This window comes from Mustela nivalis (genome assembly GCF_964662115.1).
Source record: "Mustela nivalis genome assembly, chromosome: 4".
NCBI lineage: Eukaryota > Metazoa > Chordata > Mammalia > Carnivora > Mustelidae > Mustela > Mustela nivalis.
The window spans coordinates 152,612,705-152,623,543 of NC_139023.1; the positions used below are offsets into that span (position 1 = coordinate 152,612,705).

The 10,839-nt window shown below is 37.2% G+C and overlaps 1 pseudogene across 1 annotated transcript; it reads right to left on the bottom strand.

The window, feature by feature from the left end:
* Positions 1-242: 242 nt before the first annotated feature.
* LOC309862732 (disintegrin and metalloproteinase domain-containing protein 20 pseudogene) lies at positions 243-2,837 on the bottom strand (annotated as a pseudogene). Its single transcript has one exon. The product of its transcript is annotated as a disintegrin and metalloproteinase domain-containing protein 20 pseudogene (transcript).
* Positions 2,838-10,839: the final 8,002 nt, after the last annotated feature.

The window sequence follows — 10,839 nt, forward strand, 5'->3', positions numbered from 1 at the left end:
GAGGACTCACAAAGGAGAAATGTGATTTGTAGTTTCCTATTCCCTGTGTATGAAAGCAGATTACAAAGGGGAAGTTTGTTTGGAATTGTCAGGCAGCAAGCTAAACACACACACACACACACACACACACATACACACACACACCCCTCTGAGGGCACTGTCATTGATCAGGAAATGCAGAATAATTCCATAAAAATTGCTGAAATTGCCTAAAATAATGGAAAAGAGAGCTGTGCTGAGAATTAGTATATTTTGCTTATTGTTCAATGGCTAGTGTGTAATGATCCCAAGTGATAAAAAAAAAATCTCAGGGATTTTGTCAGTGATCTGTGGTACAAGCTGTAACCTTTTTCCTGCCAGAGGACTAAAATTTATCAAATGGGCAAATTCATTTGGGTTGAGTTTCCTTTTGGAAATCATAACTTTTTAGTTTTCATTCTCAGGTACAGGTGGATCACTCACATCTTGATTGGTTGCAGGTGGCTCATTCTGCTGTGCATTGGGATCATGTGGAACATTCTGCTCTTCTTTCTTATCCTTGTTCTTCCTTCTCATAAAAAATAAAATTAACAAACAACATAATAAAGCCAAAAAGGGCATCAACCAAAATAATAACTGGTAAGTCTTCTGCTGCTGCTGCTTCTGTGACACTCCAGTCTTATATCTTATTGGGGGTGGACCACTGTCAACACTGCCTCCTGTGCCTCTTACCTGGCAGTCAGGGGGGTTCCACTCATCGCCACAATGGCAGTGATGTCTATTGTTGCAGATCCCATTCCCATTGCAGGTCTCGGGCGAACAGCTGGTTTTCAAATATGCCAAAGGGATACACTTCCTTTGGATGCAGATACGGTCTTTACCACACTCTGTACCATCTTTCACTTCACCAAGATCAGGCAAGGGCATCCCATGATGGAAGTCTATACCCCAACATACATTATCATTGAGGTGAAGCCAATGCAGAGTAGAATGGTCTCTCAGAGTGGGGATTTTTGCCACGTCCTTACACTGCACCCTCCCACACAGGGTATCTGAGGTGTTACATTTTGTAAATCGATGGCCCTTGAGGCCACAGTTACCAAAACGATCTCCTTGAATATTCACTGTACTGTAGCAAATCTGACTCGCACTCCTGGCACTTGGGCCAAAAATTTTGCTACACAGTTCATCACGGATATTGCATCTCTTTTCATAGCAGTAGCCACCCCCTGGGCATTCGACTCCATCTTGCACATACACATCTTCTGGGCATTGATAAGATGTCCCATTGCACCACTCAGGAAGATCACATTGATTTGCCTGTTCTCTACATAAAGCACCCGATGGCATGAATTTGCAGTCTTTGCAACAAAGCCCAAAAGCACAAGTAGCCCCAGGACTCAGAGTACAGTCTAACTGACAGCATGGATCTTTTGTACACAAATTTAAGGAGCCACAGTCACACTCTTCTTCTTCTTCAACCACGCCATTCCCACAGCGTGTAAACTTGAAGCTTCTCTCTGGAGTGGGTGGGTGGAAGATACATCTGGATCCTGCAGAAGTGTGCCAATATTGAGCATAACTGCAGTTGCTGAATTTGGTTGACCATGGCTGTGCTGCATACATTATGCACCCATTGTCTGCACATTTACATGTTTCCTCATCATGCCCCATACCCAGAGAATGACCAAGCTCATGTGACACAACAAATGCAAAAAAAACCAAATCATCACTTGTGAAGGTATCCACTGCACAATTAGTATTGTAGTTACATATTGATCTGACATAAGATATGCCAAATGTACCATATCCTCTTTTTACAAAAACATGCGCAGCATCGTGGGGCACACGGATGTTAAAGCCTTTTTCCTTCCAGGCACAAAATAAATTCATGAGTACATCCATGTTCTTTATTTCCACAGGGTTTCCTTTAGTCCAGACCTCTATTCCAACTAAACTCACATCAGTATTTAGGGGTTGATAGAAGGTATTTACGTGGTTCATAGTGGTAATCACTTCCAGTTCCACAGCTGTGACATTATATTCACGATAAGCATATCGATGGTAGTCTACCACCACTGCCATTTCAACAAATCTCTTGTGTGTCCACAGACCTCCATATCCACTTTGCAAAGTGGAATTATTGCTTTCTTGAAACTTCATTTGTTGTACTATTTTTTCATCTGTCAACCCACACCTCATGAGTGGGAATTGTTTCTCCTCATCATATATCTTAAATACCAGATGTTCAAATGTGGAAGAAAGGCTTTTGGGCAAAATCTCATAAACAATGTGATTTATCTGTAATATTCCTTGAAAGTTCCCAAAACAGGTACTCAGAGAAACCAGTGAATCCGGATCCCCCTCCACATAACCATGGTAATAGCAATCTTTCCGGACAAATGGTTGGTCTTCAAAAAGAGCACCCTGGTCTGTGTATGTGAACACTGGGAAGTTTTTGGACAGCAAAAGCTTCTTGACCTTTATATGGAAAACATGTCTCTGGCCTCCAAGATGCAGACAGTAAGAGATCCAGCCTGGAGGCTTCTTGACACCGCCAGTGCCTGTCATCCTCAAAGGAATCACCACTTCTGGGGGACCATGGCGATAGGAGTATCCAATATGGGACCATCCATAAAGGAGCAGAAACACCCTCAGCCAAAGAATGGGGACAGTGATCCTCACATGTACCAGGACCTCACCCACAGGCATTCTGGAGCCACCATATTCAGCCATTGGTGAGAACAAACCAGAGCAGGTCAGGAAACATTACTCTCTGCCTCCTCCCTCTGAGCTGGATATCTGCTGATAAATAAAGTGTTGATATTTAAGATCTGTCTTCTAGCCGTCACACCATCAGAACACTAAAAGAAAAAAAGATAGAAGGGCAGAGACAGGGGTGGGAGATAAAAGCAAGTCAAGGTGGAGGGTAAAGAGAAGGCTATGAGTTAAAATGGGTTAGTGTTTGGATCATGGCTCAGTATACTGCATTGAGTTTTCTCTTAATGGTAAGGCAGAGTGGGACTGTGTAACAAAATAGTGGTGATCGGCCATAGGTTGACTCTAGATGAAGGACACATATTGATTCTTATATTGTTCTGTAAATATAGGAATGTGTGCCAACATTTTCACAGTAAATACTTCAAACAAAACTGTATTAATGGTAGCATGAACACCTATCACGTTTTAATGTAGCAGTCTCAATTTATATGTATGGGCTGGATGTGAATATCACTATATAGGTCTTCCTTTCACTTTCAAATGATAAATTATTTAGTCACATACATTACTCAGGCAAGATATAAAGATTACTCACATATATTATTATTTTTTCTCATTGTCTGTAATATACGCTTCCATGTGCCAAATTATTAATTATCCTATCTCTTTCCTGCATTCCTCTTTTCATCTAAGCCTGTGAAACTGCAAGGACCAAAGCATCAGTTGTTTTCACAAATATTGGCATCAAAACCTGAATTTATAAGATTGCAAGATAACTTCTTCCTGGGTTTGATGGTAAAATGTATTTATTTCATAAATAAAATTACATATACACATTTTATATGAATAATAGAAGCAAGATAATGGTGCAACACATTCAGAAAATATAAATGAACATATATGTTGTGAGACTAATGGTCTGGAAATATAAATGGTCTTAAGTTTGGACAGAGTGCTTGGGCCAAAGCTACACATTAGAAATTTGTAAAATTTCAATATTTTATATATACATTGTTTATTTTTATTATCTAGTGAGAATATCACAGACTTTATGAGATCATTAAAGTAATGTGAATGCTTGAGGTAATGAAACCAAGAACTCTTTCTCTGGTTGAAAAACCAGAAAAGTGAAGTCAGCTATTTATCTATTTGTCTATTTGTATTTATCTAATGTAAACTGATCAAATCACCTCCCATAGTAGGTAACATAAAAGTAAAAGATGCATGATTAAGGACCTATGATCTCATACTCCTTATACCTGACATCTTTTCTGCAGAATCATTGTGTTACCTATGGAAACTTCCTTTCATGAAAAACAAAGATCCCTCTACTCTCACTTTCTAAGGGAAAGTTCCTTATTCCTACTTCATTTTACTAAACATACCAGTCAACAATTCAAAGCCAGACAGAGAAATATTTTCATTCTCAGTATTCCTGTATGGCATACAGAACAGATGACTGGTCCCAATTTCCACTGATTGCCAAAGCCACTTCCAAACCACTAGACTGGTAGCCATCTCATTAGATCACTATTTAGCTTGCATTATTATTATTACTCATATACCAACACCCATGTCAATACTACATAAACCTCAAGAAATTAGGTGTCTGATTTTTTTTTTTTTAAGATTTTATTTATTTGACAGAGATCACAAGTACGCAGAGAGGCAGGCAGAGAGTGAAAGAGGAGGAAGCAGGCTCCCTGCTGAGCAGAGAGCCCGATGTGGGGCTCGATCCCAGGACCCTGGGATCATGACCTGAGCCAAAGGCAGAGGCTTTAACCCACCGAGCCACCCAGGCACCCCAGGTGTCTGATTTATTAATGTGATTTTACCCACATTTTGGAATTGGTGAGCATGTGGACAACCCATGTAACTCGTAGTTTATTTTAGTTTTATGACTCATTTTCAACATTTAGCCATTGGTCTATGGCTAAGCATTATATTTTGGTATCACCTGTATCTAATTATCAAACTCTAACTGTAATCCTAACCATAACCCTACTCCTAACCCTTATCATCCTCCATTGTTCTGACTCTTAGATATTAAACCATTAACCACAACTCTTATTCTTATTCAAAACTTAATTCCTTTCTTAATAACCATTTTCACTAATAATGTCGTAAAGTGCATAATAGTACAGAGACTTCCAAGTAGATGGTCATATATCATCTTTCACAATTCATTTTTTTCCTTTCCCAAGTATTAACTCTATCTACCTCCACTCTCACTCCCATTTATAGTCTATCAATTTTTCCCAAACTATGAGTTAAAACCCATTAAAAATACAATTTTGTTCATTTAACCAACTAAAATAGATGAGAATAAGACATAATCCAGGTCACAGATCCTCTTGAAGATTAAAAAATTGGCCAAGAATCATGTGATGTGTATGTTTGCGTGTGAGCATCTACGTATGCACAAATAGTAGTGCTTCTCTCCTTTATAGCTAAATTCTTGAAAGACTTACCTACAGTAGAATAAATGGTTCCCACTATCTTTTTTTAATATAGCCCTATCATAGAGGTAGTACAAACTACCTCTTCACGTACAAAGACTTTGATCTGAAACTTTTTATAACAAAGAGAAATAACAATCCCCTCCCTTTCTTCTATCATTCGATTGTGTTCTAGATTGAGCTGCTTAGCAACAAGACTTTCTCAATTCTAAAGACCATGGCAACTGGATAAAAGTTCTCCTATTCTGGCTCCATCAACTCCATCAAGTTTCATCTCTTAATTACTCTTTAATATGAATAAATAGGACTGTATTTTTTTATCCCTATCTTATGTGCTCCCTGCACACAGTAGAAGCACTTTATCTTCAGAACTTTTGCTCATACCATTGTCCTGGCCCCATACTATTTTCTCAGCACTGAACCATATTACGGAATACTTGAATTACCTCAGGTTCCAGAAAGAAGTTTGAACCTATTTAAATCGTTTTACAAGTATACAAACATCAGTAGCCATCTGTAACTTTATTAGATTAATGAATAACTCAGATATTTTATATCTACAAATAAAGTGTTTCATCTATTAGGGAGTATTGTTAGAAAGAGAAGGCAAAATAATATTTGAAAAAAGAGAAAGATGAATTAAATATAGTGTGGGTGGTGATGTCAGCAACATGGTGGCATAGATACTGCTCATTTATCCCCCTCTCCTTTTTTTAAACAATGAATTAGACATCCATACATTAAAAAAGAGGACCTCAGCACCTGGAAGGAATCCAAGAGAACCTTTGCTCATCTGTGCATCAGAATATAAGCAAACAAGACCTCAGTAAGAATGGATCCAAGGGAGTAAACCTGTCTCTCCTCCACCTGCTTTGGTCAAGGAAAAAACCTGGAATGTGCTGTCTGGACAGAAACACACAGGTGAGATAAAATTTATAAAAGTCCAGCCTGTCATAGTGGAAATTTCAGCATTGCCATTTGAGCAGAATAAAAATGAGTTTGGAAGCAGTGGACAGAGAGGAACTCTACTAAAGCCGTCCCCCTCCCCAGATGACACTGCATAGGACTAAACTCTCTGTCAGTGGCTACAGAGATGTTTCTCATAGAGATAGTAGAAAGAGGTGACTTCCCCAAGGAGAAGTTGGAAAGTAGTGGGTGATTGTTGGGTTAATCTACTTGTGCGGGTCAAAACTGGAGAAAACTGTTTCTTTTCAGCAGGCCTGATTTGTGAGAATGTACCTCCATGATGAGCAGGCAAAGAAAGGAAAGAAAGCAGACAATAATTTCAAAGATCCTGAAAAGAATACAGTGTCTACATGGATTCAGGACTCAGCAGGAAATCTTCCCACAAGCTTCTGGCAGTACCCTGCTGGAGAATATCCCTGTCAGCCTGCAGGCACCCTAATTAGAAGAATAAGATTAAAGGTGTTGTTTGGTAAACTTTAGTTAACTGTTTGCCTTTCTTTTTATAACAGACTATATATTTCATCTTTGTACAAGTTTTACTCAGCCATAAAAGAGGTATTATTTACAGATATTTGCTTATTATTTGAATATGTTGAAATCCTAACCACCAAGGGTATTGGTATGAATAGGTGAGGCTTGGGAGGTAAATTGGTCATAAGGATAAGCAATCATGATTAGGGTTAATGTTCTAGTAAAGAAGAGCTCATAGCTAGCCCCTTCTGTCATGTGAGGATACAAGAAGGGCCCTCGCTCAACCATGTTGGCAATCTGGTCCCTGACTACCAGCCTCCAGAACTATGATTGAATAGATAGATAGATAGATAGATAGATAGATAGATAGATAAATAGACAGATACTTGTAAGCCATCTAATCTGTGGTATTCTGTTATAACAATTTGAATGGACAAAATTAGTTTATGGATTTTGTGTTGACTGGTGAAAAGAATTGAGAACTATTTTTAGTCAGTGAAAATATATGTTTGTTGGGTCTTTATTTGAAATTTTTTTTTTCATTTATTTGGATGTTAGTCACAAAAATTATAATCACATATCATAGTTTAGGAACTCTGGGCCAAGGTAAAATTCTCAAACAAAGGAGTAAATCAAAGTTAACATGTTTGGTTCTTATTAAATAGGAGCAACTGGTGGGGAATGTATGCCCTCTTTGGATACAAAATCTCTTCTGTTGGATGTACTGCAATGGGCAAATACCCTAATTTTTTGCAAATTCCAGACAGGATCAAAATATACTGAAGAAAAATATGTACCAAGCCCAAAATTTAGATCTCTTTTCAAGAATTCCATATATCAAGCATTATGGAGATTTTGAAGTATTAGTTGCCTTTGAGTTAGAATTTATTTAATGTCTTGGATAGTTTTGAGTTTAAAACACTACTGGGTCCATTCTTACCTTCCTAGAACTGTGTGAAATGAAGTAGAGCTTCAAGTGTTTATTTAATGAGAGTTTTATATGCTCCCTTAAGTGCGTTGACTACAAAATGAGATTTCTTTTTAATCCCCAGGGAGTATTAAAGATACTCTTTTACTGGAAAAACATAGTGTTATTTTCTGGGATGTGAAATAAAATGTAAACCTTAACTTTTTTGAAAAATTAAAAAGAAATTTAAATTTTATTTATTTGAGAGAAAGAGCAGAAGCAGGAGGAAGGGCAGAGGGAGAGAGAGAAGCATACTCCCTTCTGTGTGTGGAGCCTATTGTCGGGGATGGATCCCAAAACCCTGAGAACACGACCAGAGCTGGAGTCAGATGCTTAACTGACTGAACCACCCAGACACACCTAAACTTTAAGTCTCTTAAATGGAAAATTTGAATTCTATTAGAGTAACAAGATAAAAATTAAATTTTTTTTAAAGATTTACGTATTTATTTGAGAGAGAGAGAGAGAGAGGAAGAAAGAGGAACTAGTGGGGAGGGGCAGAGGGAGAGGGAGAGAGAATTCTGAGAAGACTCCCTGTTGAGCAAGGGAGCCTGACGTAGGGCTCAACCCCAGGACCCAGAGAGGATGAACTGAGCTAAAATCAAAAGTTGAATGCTCAACCATCTGAGCCACCCAGGCACCCCAAAGTGTTTTAAATCACTGAAGCAACTTATTAAAATTCAGCTGTTATTGTGGAAATAACTAGAGATTCCTAGGCTTGTTCTGATTTCATCTTGCTGATAAAAGTTGTACAACTTACATTATTGAATATTCATATACTTTGAGGTAAAATTTTACCCACATTATGCTTATAAGTGTTTGAGCTAGTTTAATCTGTCAGTTGTGTGTTTTACTTTGTTACACAGAGATTGGACAATGTTGATTATATGAGAGACACTGAGATAGTTGACATTTTAAATTGTGAGGTCAGTATGATGTCTTTTTAAAAATAAATCCTTTTTATTAAGAAATCATAGTGAACCACTCTCCTTATAACAATAATTGTCCATAAGTTAATAAGGGATTTTTAGGTTTTTGTTTTTAAATCAAAATATTTTTGATATACAATATACATAGTGATTCATAATTGCATACATTACAAATGTTTACCCTAGTTGGTATAGTTATGATCTGTCACCACACAAAGTTACTACAATAGAGTTGACTATAGTCAGTATACTGTTCTTTTTATCCCCATGACTTGTTTATTTCATAATTGAGAGTTTATATTTTCTTGTCACCTTCCTGATTTTTCCCATCATCCATCCCTCTTTTTTCTAGCAAACACCTGTTTTCTATATTTATGAGTATGTCTCTGTATTGTTGCTTATTTTTAAATTTTTCTTGTTTTTAGATTTTATGTATAAGTGAAATAATTTGGTATTTATCATTCTCTGTCTGACATTTCACATAGCATAATACCATCTAGGGCCATCTATGTTGTCAAGATACAATACATTTTTATATCTAAGTAATATTCCATTTATATATATGCTATACCTGCTTTACCCACTCATCTATTGATAAACATTTAAGATGCTTTCACATTTTGGCTATTATAAATAATACTCCAATAAACATATGATGCATATTTTCAAATTAGTGTTTTTATTTTCTTTGCATAAATACTCAGTAATAAAATTTCTGGATGGTATGGCATTACTATTTAATTTTTGAGGTATCCTGTACTGTTTTTCCATAGTGACTGCACCAATCTACATTCCTACCAACAGTGCACCAGGGTTTTCTTTCTTTGCATTCCTACCAACACATTATTTTTTGTTTTTTTGAAACTGGTCAGTCTGACTGGTGTGAGGTAATAGTTCATTGTAGTTATGATCCTCGTTTTTCTGATGATTGGTGCTTTTGAACATCTTTTCATGTGTCTATTGGACATCTATATATTTCCTTTGGAAAACTATGCAGATTCTCTGCACGTTTTTTAATTAGATTATTTGGTGTTGAGTTATATATACATTCTTTATATATTTTAGATATTAACCCCTATTCAAATATATCGTTTGCAAATATCTTTTCCCCTTTAGTATGTTTTATTTTTGTTTTGTTTATAGTGTTGTTTGCGAGCAAAACTTTTTAGTTTAATATAGTCTCATTGGTTTTGTTTCCCTTGTTTGAAAAAACACTTCCAGAAATATATTGCTGATACCAGTGTCCAGGAGTTTACTGGTTATGTTTTCTTTTAGGAATTTTGGTTTTTTACACTAAGGGTTTTTTATTTTTATTTTTATTTATTTTTTAAATTTATTTTAGTGTTCCAGAATTCATTGTTTATGCCCCACACCCAATGCTCCATGCAATATGTGCCCGCCAAAATACCCACCATCAGGCTCACTCAACCTCCCATGCACCACCCCTCCAAAACCCTCAGATTGTTTTTCAGAGTCACAGTCTCACATAGTTCCTTTCCCCCTCCAATTTCCCTCAACTCTCTTCTCCTTTCCATCTCCCCATGTCCTCCATGTTATTCCTTATGCTCCACAAATAAGTGAAACCATATGATAATTGACTCTCTCTGCTTGACTTATTTCATTCAACATAATCTCTTCCAGTCCCATCCATGTTGATACAGAAGTTGGGTATTCATCCTTTCCGACGGAGGCATACTCCATAGTATATATGGACCACATCTTCCTTACCCATTCATCCATTTAAGGGCATCTTGGTTCTTTACACAGTATGGAGACTGTGGCCATTGCTGCTATGAACACTGGGGTACAGATGGCCCTTCTTTTCACTACATCTGTATCTTTGGGGTAAATACCCAATAGTACAATTGCAGGGTCATAGGGTAGCTCTATTTTTAATTTCTTAAGGAATCTCCACAGTGTTCTCCAAAGTGGCTGTACCAACTTGCATTCCCACCAACAGTGTAAGAGGTTTCCCCTTTCTCCACATCTTCTCCAACACTTGTTGTTTACTATCTTGTTAATTTTGGCCATTCTAACTTGTGTAAGGTGATATCTCAATGTGGTTTTGATTTGAATCTCCCTGATGGCTAGTGATGATGAACATTTTTTAATGTGTCTGTTAGCCATTTGCATGTCTTTATTGGAGAAGTGTCTGTTCAAATCTTCTGCCCATTTTTTAACGTGATTATCTGTTTTGTGTGTGTTGAGTTTGAGGAGTTCTTTATAGGTCTTGGATATCAGCTCTTTGTATTGTCATCTGTGAATATCTTCTCCCATTCCATGGGCTGCCTCTTTGTTTTGTTGACTGTTTCCTTTGCTGTGCAGAAGCTTTTGATCTTGATGAAGT